Here is a 10,636-nt window from a genome sequence, read left to right on the forward strand (position 1 = left end):
AGGTATATTGTGTGTCAGTAAAACAGTCCGTGACTACACAAACCACTCTGGGTCCAGGTATACTGTGTATCAGTAAAACAGTCCGTGACTACACAAACCACTCTGGGTACAGGTATATCGTGTATCAGTAAAACAGTCCGTGACTACACAAACCACTCTGGGTCCAGGTATATTGTGTATCAGTAAAACAGTCCGTGACTACACAAACCACTCTGGGTACAGGTATATTGTGTATCAGTAAAACAGTCCGTGACTACACAAACCACTCTGGGTCCAGGTATATTGTGTATCAGTAAAACAGTCCGTGACTACACAAACCACTCTGTGTACAGGTATATTGTGTATCAATAAAACAGGTTTATTAAGCATTAAACATCCGGTACAAAGAAGTAGTACTTAACAAGAAGATAGTCACAGTCTGTCCGTTCAAACCGCGGCGTTCCTTCCGAGTGTCTGCGGCGCAAGTCTCCTGATGTATCTTGCTGTGTTCCGTTGACCCATGCGCGCTTCCTTGTGATCTTGCTGTGTTCTGTTGACCGAAGCTCCTATCAATCTCTGGTTACACGGTGCGCTGCTTTCGATGTTCAAAACCTGTATCTTTATACCCTTTTCCCATCTCGTTTTGCCGACGTGGCAGTAATTAACCCTCTAACACCTGGTAAAAAGTCTTGCTCCCTCGTTACCCACCTTATGACCTTGTTTGATCCTTCTGACTTTTTCTCCATGTATAACAAAGTTACCTTATCTCAGATCTTCACTTTTCACAGAACACTTCCTAGAATGTTGACAAAACAGTCTGTCCATCCAATAGCTGGACCAATGAAGGATGTCTCCAACTCTTATCTATCTCTCTAGATTTTATCTCTTTAAGCATAATATTGCTGAATCCCTCGTCTCCATAAACTTAGCACAACATTCTATTACTTCAGTAATTTTAAACAGAGGTTTTTAGTCAGGTTGGCATTATCCCATCCTGCTTTGCTCTCAGCCATTCTCCATTTTATACAGGCTTTTAGGATCTTAACATACAATTTCACATATTATAGTTATATTAGAATGGTTATCGAATCTTAATAATGTTTACTAAATCCTACAGGTACACCCTATCCTACATATCCCCACCTTGAGGGCGAGGCATTTGCCGACCCCTCAAAACTAAAATCTTACAAATGGATTATTTTTCTTCCGTTTGTGTAACTCTAACATGTTCTGGGCTGTGAGCATATTTAAATGTGATTGGGCATTGGACTTTAGGTGTTTCAGGTAGCAGGTGTAGAATAGTAAGCACATCATTACTACAAGTTGGGATATGACCAGTACATGGGAAATTATCCTAATCCAATGAGGAATTTCCATGTTTGTCCCTATGTTGTCTTATTAGTCCTAACAACTTTTGACTCCCTACCTTGTGACATTTGTGTTTAACTGGGTAGATCTCAAACAAACTTCTGATCTTACATAGTTCAAAGTTTTACTACATGGGTTACATATCTCAAATACAAAATCATTACAAGTTGGAGAACAACCAGAGCGTGTGAAATAATACGAGCCTAAGGGCATGCTGATGTATTTAGCCCAATATCCCACCAGTGTGTGTTGTCCCTTATGCTTTCAATTTCAATATCTATTCTCCAGTTGTCTTGCTCCAAAACATAAAAAATGCTTTAGGGAGGAGTTCAGTCGTATCATGAGCTCACTGAAACCCTCAACCAATAGGGGAATGTCGGGTCTGAATTGTGCCACATAACTGTGCAGCTCGTACTTAAAAACGTGTTGGTTGATGGGACAGGTCCTGTTAGACCCGTAAAGCATGGTAGTTGTGGTGGTAGTGACACAGGAGGCACCACCAAAATCACCTCATACTGGAATCGTACTGGTTTTCCCCACGCTCTGTTACCCACAAAACACAATTATTACAGTCACAGTTAAATTCAGTCTTACAATCATTTCAAGCGACATTACAGTTTCACATCTACTTCCTCATCTTCCAAGTCGAGATCCTTTCTCCCTTCCGTTTTTCAAAATAGCGGCCACGGGATCTTTTACACCCACCTGAGAGGGCAGACGGGGCAGCGGTTTAACGTCGCATCCGAAAGATGGCACCTCTGACAGGGCAGCTCTCCCTCAGTACTGCCCTGGAGTGTCAGCCTAGATTACATGCTCAAGTCTCCAGAGTGGGACTCAAACCCACAACCTTCTGACTCTAGAGGTGAGAGTGTCGCCCACTGAGCCGAGGCTGACCCCTCTTAAACTCCAGCCTAGTTACTGGGATTATTATCAGTGTCTTCAAACCGCCCCCGCCCCCGACCCCGTAATTGCCATTATTAACACAGAACAGTCCTTCATGTGATTGACAGCAGAATGGGACCAGTGCCCTCAGGTGTGAACTCGCTGGTGTCTCAGCAGGTGAGATGAACTGGTGAATCCCTTTTCACACACTGAGCAGGGAAATGGCTTCTTCCCGGTGTGGGTGCGCTGGTGTTTCAGAAGATCGGAGGAGCGCGTAAACCTCTTCCCGCAGTGAGAGCAGCTGAATGGCCTCTCCCCGGTGTGGTTGCGTCGATGCATCTCCAGGCCCTAGGAGCATTTGAAACTCTTGTCGCAGTCGGAACATTTAAACGGCCTCTCGTCAGTGTGAACCAGCTGGTGTTCCCGCAGAGAGTTGGAACGTGTGAATCCTTTCCCGCACTCGGAGCAGGAGAACGGCCTCTCGTCAGTGTGAACTCGCTGGTGCAGCCGCAGAGAGGAGGGACGAGTGAATCCTTTCCCGCACTCGGAGCAGGAGAACGGCCTCTCGTCAGTGTGAACTCGCTGGTGCAGCCGCAGAGAGGAGGGACGAGTGAATCCTTTCCCGCACTCGGGGCAGGTGAACGGCCTCTCGTCAGTGTGAACTCGCTGGTGTTCCCGCAGAGAGGAGGGTTGAGTGAATCCTTTCCCGCACTCGGAGCAGGAGAACGGCCTTTCGTCAGTGTGAAGTCGCTGGTGTATCAGCAGAGAGTCGGAACGTGTGAATCCTTTCCCGCACTCGGAGCAGGAGAATGGCCTCTCGTCAGTGTGCCCACGTTCGTGTACCAGCAGAGTGTGGGACTGGACAAATCCCTTCCCGCACACGGAGCAGGTGAACGGCCTCTCGTCAGTGTGAACTCGCTGGTACTGTATCAGTTCGCTGGATCTTCTGAAGCCCTTCTCGCAGTCAGAGCACTGTTGATGAGTCTCCAGCTCGGAAAGGCAACTGAATCCCTTCCCGGATTCCCGACATTTGCACGAATTCTCCTCGCTTTGGTTACACTTGTGCCTCCCCAGGCTGAACCTTCAGTTGAATCCACATCCACACACAAGACACGTGTGCAGTTTGCCCGCACTCTGACTGCTGCGTTCCGCTTCCATATGTCGATGATATTCAGGTCCTGATGAATCGAGTGACTCTGTCAGATCTTCGTGTGAAGTTTGCGTTAAGCTGCCCGTCTGCAATTCCTCCCCTTGCAAGAGACAGTAAAAGAGGTTTATATAAGTAATTAATGTAAATACAGGAGAGAAAATAAAGAAAGACTGGCCTTTATACAGCGCCTTTCACGACCAACGGTTTTACAGCCAATGAAGTACTTTTTGAAGTGTAGTCGCTGTTGTAATGTGGGAAACACTGCAGCCAATTTGCATGATAAATAATGGCCAGGACACCGGGGATAACGCTCCTGCCCTTCCTCGAAATAGTGGGATCTTTTATGTCCACCTGAACGTCTCTTCCGAAAGACGGCCCTCCGACAGTGCGGCGCTGCCTCAGTACTGCCCCTCCGACAGTGAAGCGCTCCCTCAGTACTGCCCTTCCGACAGTGCGGGGCTCCCTCAGTGCTGCCCCTCTGACAGTGCGGGGCTCCCTCAGTACTGCCACTCCGACAGTGCGGCGCTCCCTCGGTACTGCCCCACCGACAGTGCGGCGCTCCCTCAGTACTGCCCCTGACAGTCCAGCGCTCCCTCAGTACTGCCCCTCCGACAGTGCAGCGCTCCCTCAGTGCTGCCCCCCGACACTGCGGCGCTCCATCAGTACTGCCCCTCCGACAGTGCGGCGCTACCTCAGTACTGCCCCTCCGACAGTGCAGCACTCTCTCAATACTGACCCTCCGACAGTGTGGCTCTCCCTCAGTACTGACCCTCCCACAGTGCGGCGCGCCCTCAGTACTGCCCCTCTGACAGGGCACCGCCCCTCCGACAGTGCGGCGCTCCTTCGGCACTGCCCCGGAGCGTCAGCCTAGGTTAATGTGCTCAAGTCCCTGGAGTGGGGACTTTGAACCCACAACTTTCTGACTGAGAGACGAGGGTGCTCCCAACTGAGCCACTGGCTGGCTCTCAAGGTCTTTCACATCCTTGCTAAAGTGCGGTGGCTGGGGGAATTGTCACAGTCCCTTTAATCAGAAGAACACACGAGACGGGGGAGGGAGTCCCTTTAAATATGGAAGGGGTGGGTGCCCCTTTAAATGTGGAGGGGGGGTGTCCCTATAAATGTCGAGGGGGTGGGTGTCCCTTTAAATGTGGAGCGGGTGGGTGACCCTTTAAATGTGGATGGGCTGGGTGTCCCTTTAAATGTAGAGAGGCGGGGCTGCGCATGCTCATTCGGCTCCACCACAACACGAGGCTGCAAGGTGTCGGGGAACATAGGGTCTAATGAGAGGGAGGAACTGAATGAAATCAGTATTTGTAGGGAAATGGTGTTAGGGAAATTGATGGGATTGAAGGCCGATAAATCCCCAGGGCCTGATAATCTACATCCTAGGGTACTTAAGGAAGTGGCCCTAGAAATAGTAGATGCATTGCTGGTCATCTTCCAAAATTCGATAGACTCTGGAACAGTACCCATGGATTGGAGGGTAGCTAATTTAACCCCACTATTCAAAAAAGGTGGTGGAGAGAAAACAGGGAATTACAGACCGGTAAGCCTGACATCGGTAGTGGGGAAATTGCTAGAGTCCATTATAAAGGATGTAATAGCAGAGCACTTGGGGAAAAAAGTGACCGGATCGGTCAAAGTCAACATGGATTTACAAAAGGTAAATCATGCTTGACTAATCTACTGGAATTTTTTGAGGATGTAACTGGGAAAATAGATAAGGGAGAACCAGTGGATGTGGTGTATTTGGACTTTCAGAAGGCTTTCGATAAGGTCCCGCATAAGAGATTAGCGTGTAAAGTTAAGGCACATGGGATTGGGGGCAAGGCACTGACTTGGATAGAGAACTGGTTGGCAGACAGGAAGCAAAGAGTTGGAATAAATGGCTCTTTTTCCGAGTGGCAAGCAGTGACGAGTGGGGTACCGCAGGGATCGGTCCGAGGATATAGATTATCAGGCCCTGGGGATTTATCGGCCTTCAATCCCATCAATTTCCCTAACACCATTTCCCTACAAATACTGATTTCTATCAGTTCCTCCATTTCATTAGACCCTATGTTCCCCGACATCTTTGGGAGGTTATTTGTGTCCTCCTTTGTGAAGACAGAACCAAAGTATGTATTTAGGACCAGGACCAGTGCAAGATAGATTAAGGCAATACTCAGTACAACTAAATCAGGAGGTACAAGCACTAAATAAAGAAGTAAGGAACCAACAACAGATTAAAGATCTAGAAAGGCAGAATGCTGGACTTAAACCAGACAAGTTGCCCAGAATCGGTCAACAAGTAATGACGCAAGTTATCGCAAGAAAGGGAATGGGGCCCGTTGGATGGGGCCATGTACTGTATTAATGACAAGTGATACGTACGTTTGTCTACAGGGACCGATGGGTATGCAATGGAAGCAATGGACCCAGGTGAAACCATTTAAAACTAAAACCCCCCATTCTACGCTCTCCTCTCGGGGAAAGAGCTCGGAAGACGACCAGACCTCTGTTTAAATTACAGATAAACATGGATCCAGTCGACCCTTTATATCAGAGGGTCCGTCTCGGGGAGAAGCAGCTCTCCCGATTTACCCTTACACTTGAGAACTCATTTTTAATGTGGAAGCAAGTCATCCTCGGTTCCGAGGGACTGCCTAAGAAAGAAGATATAATTGGAGTAAGATTTCTTTACACCTGTACTCAAATCCTCTTGTAATGAAGGCCAGCATACCATTTGCCTTCTTAACTGCCTTTCACGACCACCGGACGTCCCAAAGCAGTTTACAGCCAATGAAGTACTTTTGAAGTGTAATCACTGTTGTAATGTGGGAAACGCGGCAGCCAATTTGCGCACAGCAAGCTCCCACAAACAGCAATGTGATAATGACCAGATAATGTTTTTTCATCATGTTGATTGAGGGATAAATATTGGGCTCAAAACACCGGGGATAACTTCTTCAACACAGCACCACGGGATCTTTTACATCCACCTGAGGGGGCAGACGGGGGCCTCGGTTTAACGTCTCATCCGTAGGACGGCACCTCCGACAGTGCGGCGCTCCTTCATTACTGTCCCTCCGACAGTGCGGCACTCCCGCAGCACTGCCCCTCCGATGGAGCAGCGCTCCCTGAGCACTGACCCTCCGACAATGGCAGGGGGTTGGGAACCTGAGCAGGGAGACAGAGGAAAGGAAAACAGGGATAAAAGCAAAAGATAGGAAGGAGAAAAACAAAAGTGGCAGTCAGAGAAATCAAAGGTTTAAATCAAACATGGCCACAGTAAATAATAATTCTAATAGGTCTAAGAGCGTTAAAAAAACAAGCCTGAAGGTTTTGTGTCTTAATGCGAGGAGCATTTGTAATAAGGTGGATGAATTGGCTGCGCAAATAGAGGTAAACGAATATGATTTGGTTCGGATTACGGAAACGTGGCTCGAGGATGGCCAAGACTGGGAACTCAACATCCAGGGGTATTCGATATTCAGGAAAGATAGGCAAAAAGGAAAGGGAGGTGGGGTAGCATTACTGGTTAAAGAAGGGATTAATACAATTGTAATGAAGGATATTAGCTCTGATGATGTGGAATCTGTATGGGTAGAATTGAGAAATGCTAAGGGGACAAAAACATTAGTGGGAGTGGTATATAGACCTCCAAACAGTAAGGCGGAGGTTGGGGATGGCATTAAAAGGGAAATTAAAGAAACGTGCAATAAGGGCACAGCAGTCATCTTGGGTGACTTTAATCTACATATAGATTGGGCCAACCAAATTAGTAACAATACAGTGGAGGAGGAATTCCTGGAGTGTTTACGGGATGGTTTCCTGGACCAATATGTCGAGGAACCAACCAGAGATCAGGCCATCTTAGACTGGGTATTATGTAATGAGAAAGGATTAATTAGCAATCTTGTTGTACGAGGCCCCTTGGGTCGGAGCGATCATAATATGATTGAATTCTTCATTAAGATGGAGAATGAAGTAGTTGACTCAGAGACAAGGGTCCTCAATTTAAATAAAGGAAACTACGATGGTCTGAGGAGTGAGTTGGGTAGGATTGAGCGGGGAATGGCGCTCAAAGGGTTGACGGTGGAGAGGCAATGGCAAACATTCAAAGACCGAATGGATGAGCTACAGAATTTGTTCATCCCAGTTTGGCATAAAAATAAAACAAAAAAGGTGACTCAACCATGGCTAACAAGGGAAATTAGGGATAGCATAAGATCCAAGGAGAGGACATATAAATTGGCTAGAAAAAGCAATAAACCTGAGGATTGGGAGCAGTTTAGGATTCAACAAAGGAGGACAAAGGGATTAATTAAGAAAGGGAAAATAGAATGAGAGTAAGCTAGCACGGAACATAAAAACTGACTGTAAAAGCTTTTATAGATATGTGAAGAGAAAAAGATTGGTGAAGTCAAGTGTAGGTCCCTTGCAGTCAGAATCAGGGGAATTTATAATGGAAAACAAGGAAATGGCAGACCAACTAAATACATACTTTGGTTCTGCCTTCACAAAGGAGGACACAAATAACCTCCCCAGAGATGCCGGGGAACATAGGGTCTGATGAAAGGGAGGAACTGAAAGAAATCAGTATTTGTAGAGAAATGGTGTTAGGAACATTGATGGGACTGAAGGCCGATAAATCCCCAGGGCCTGATGGTCTGCATCCCAGGGTAATTAAGGAAGTGGCCCTAGAGATAGTAGATGCATTGCTGGTCATCTTCCAGAACTCGATAGATTCTGGAACGGTACCCATGGATTGGAGGGTAGCTAATGTTACCCCACTATTCAAAAATGTTGGTAGAGAAAAAGCGGGGAATTATAGACCGGTAAGCCTGACATTGGTAGTGGGGAAAATGCTACAGTCTATTATAAAAGATGTAACAGCAGAGCACTTGGAAAGCAGTGACAGGATCGGACAAAGTCAACATGGATTTACAAAAGGTAAGTCATGCTTGACTAATCTACTGGAGTTTTTTGAGGATGTAACTGGTAGGGTGGATGGGGGAGAACCAGTGGATGTGGTGTATTTGGACTTTCAGAAGACTTTCGATAAGGTCCCACATAAGAGATTAGCGTGCAAAATTAAGGCACATGGGATTGGGGGCAAGGTATTGACTTGGATAGAGAACTGGTTGGCGGACAGAAAGCAAAGAGTTGGAATAAATGGGTCGTTTTCCGAGTGGCAGGCAGTGACGAGTGGGGTACCGCAGGGATCGGTCCTAGGACCCCAGCTGTTCGCGATATATATTAATGATCTGGATGAGGGAATTGGATGTAATATCTCCAAATTTGCAGACGACACAAAGCTGGGTGGGAAGGTATGCTGTGAGGAGGATGTCATGAATCTCCAGTACGATTTGGACAGTTTGGGTGATTGGGCAGAAACATGGCAGATGCACTATAATGTGGATAAATGTGACGTTATCCACTTTGGTGGCAAAAACAGGAAGGCAGATTATTATTTGAATGGCAATAGATTGGGAGAAGGGGAAGTGCAAAGAGACCTGGGTGTTCTTGTGCACCAGTTGCTGAAGGTAAGCATGCAGGTGCAGCAGGCGGTTAAGGCGGCAAATGGTATGTTGGCCTTCGTAGCAAGAGGGTTCGAGTACAAGAACAAGAATGTCTTGCTACAGTTGTACAGGGCCTTGGTGAGACCGCACGTTGAGTATTGTGTGCAGTTTTGGTCACCTTACCTGAGGAAGGACGTTCTTGCCATGGAAGGAGTGCAGCGAAGATTCACCAGGCTGATACCTGGGATGGCAGGAATGACGTATGAGGAGAGATTGTGTCAATTGGGCTTATACTCACTGGAGTTTAGAAGATCGAGAGGGGATTTCATCAAAACCTATAAAATTCTGTCAGGTCTGGACAGACTAGATGCAGGAAGGATGTTTCTGATGGCCGGGGAGTCCAGAACCAGGGGTCATAGACTAAGGATAAGGGGTAAGCCATTTAGGACTGAAATGAGGAGGAATTTCTTCACCCAGAGAGTGGTGAACCTGTGGAATTCTCTGCCACAGAGAGCGGTGGAGGCCAGTTCATTAAATATATTCAAGAAAGAGTTGGATATATTTCTTGAGGCAAAATGAATCAAGTGATATGGGGAGAAGGCAGGGACAGGGTACTGAATTTGGATGATCAGCCATGATCTCATTGAATGGCGGAGCAGGCTCGAAGGGCCGAATGGCCTACTGCTACCTTCTATACTTCTATGTTTCTATGTTTAATGCGGCGCTCCCTCAGTACTGACCCTCCGACAGTGTGGCGCTCCCTCAGTATTGGCCCTCCGACAGTGTGGCACTCCCTCAGTACTGCCCCTCCGACAGTGCAGCACTCCCTCAGCACTGCCCCTCCAACAGTGCGGCACTCCCTCAGTACTGCCCCTCCGACAGTGCGGCGCTCCCTCAGTATTCCCCCTCCGACAGTGCGGCGCTCCCTCAGCACTGCCCCTCCGACAGTGCGGCGCTCCCTCAGTATTCCCCCTCCGACAGTGTGGCGCTCCCTCAGTACTGCCCCTCCGACAGTGCAGCGCTCCCTCAGTACTGCCCCTCCGACAGTGCGGCGCTCCCTCAGTACTGCCCCTCCAACAGTGTGGCGCTCCCTCAGTACTGGCCCTCCGACAGTGTGGCGCTCCCTCAGTACTGGCCCTCCGACAGTGCGGCGGTCCCTCAGCACATAAGAACATAAGAAGTAGGAACAGGAGTAGGCCGTACGGCCCCTCGGGCCTGCTCCGCCATTCAATCGGATCACGGCTGATCCGAATCTAGACTCACATCCACTTCCCTGCCCTCTCCCCGTAACCCCTAATTCCCTTATCTGCTAGGAAACTGTCTATCTCAATTTTAAATTTATTTAATGTTGCAGCTTCCACAGCTCTCTGGGGTAGCAAATTCCATAGATTTACTACCCTCTGAGTGAAGAAGTTTCTCCTCATCTCAGTTTTGAAAGGGCAGCCCCTTATTCTAAGATTATGCCCCCTAGTTCTAGTCTCACCCAGCAGTGGAAACATCCTCACCGCATCCACCCGATCAAGCCCCCTCACAATCTTATGTTTCGATAAGATCGCCTCTCATTCTTCTGAACTCCAATGAGTCGAGTCCCAACCTACTCAACCTTTCCTCATACGTCAACCCCCTCATCTCCGGAATCAACCGAGTGAACCTTCTCTGAACTGCCTCGAGAGCAAGTATATCTTTTCTTAAATATGGAAACCAAAACTGCATGCAGTATTCCAGGTGTGGCCTCACCAATACCCTGTATAAC

At 47.8% G+C, this 10,636-nt stretch overlaps 1 long non-coding RNA gene and 1 pseudogene across 1 annotated transcript in view; both read right to left on the reverse strand.

The window, feature by feature from the left end:
• Nucleotides 1-337: 337 nt before the first annotated feature.
• Nucleotides 338-3,198, reverse strand: LOC147084003 (uncharacterized; annotated as a pseudogene).
• Nucleotides 3,199-3,209: 11 nt separating this feature from the next.
• LOC147084004 (uncharacterized) overlaps nucleotides 3,210-10,636 on the reverse strand; it is a 35,326-nt gene continuing 27,899 nt past the window's right edge. The window contains exon 4 of the long non-coding RNA XR_015075939.1: nucleotides 3,210-3,479. This is a non-coding gene — a long non-coding RNA (uncharacterized LOC147084004). The remainder of the gene's footprint in view (nucleotides 3,480-10,636) is intronic.

The sequence above is a fragment of the Somniosus microcephalus genome, unplaced genomic scaffold (assembly GCF_052327205.1).
Source record: "Somniosus microcephalus isolate GS21.2 unplaced genomic scaffold, FLI_Smic_1.0 scaffold7, whole genome shotgun sequence".
Lineage (NCBI taxonomy): Eukaryota > Metazoa > Chordata > Chondrichthyes > Squaliformes > Somniosidae > Somniosus > Somniosus microcephalus.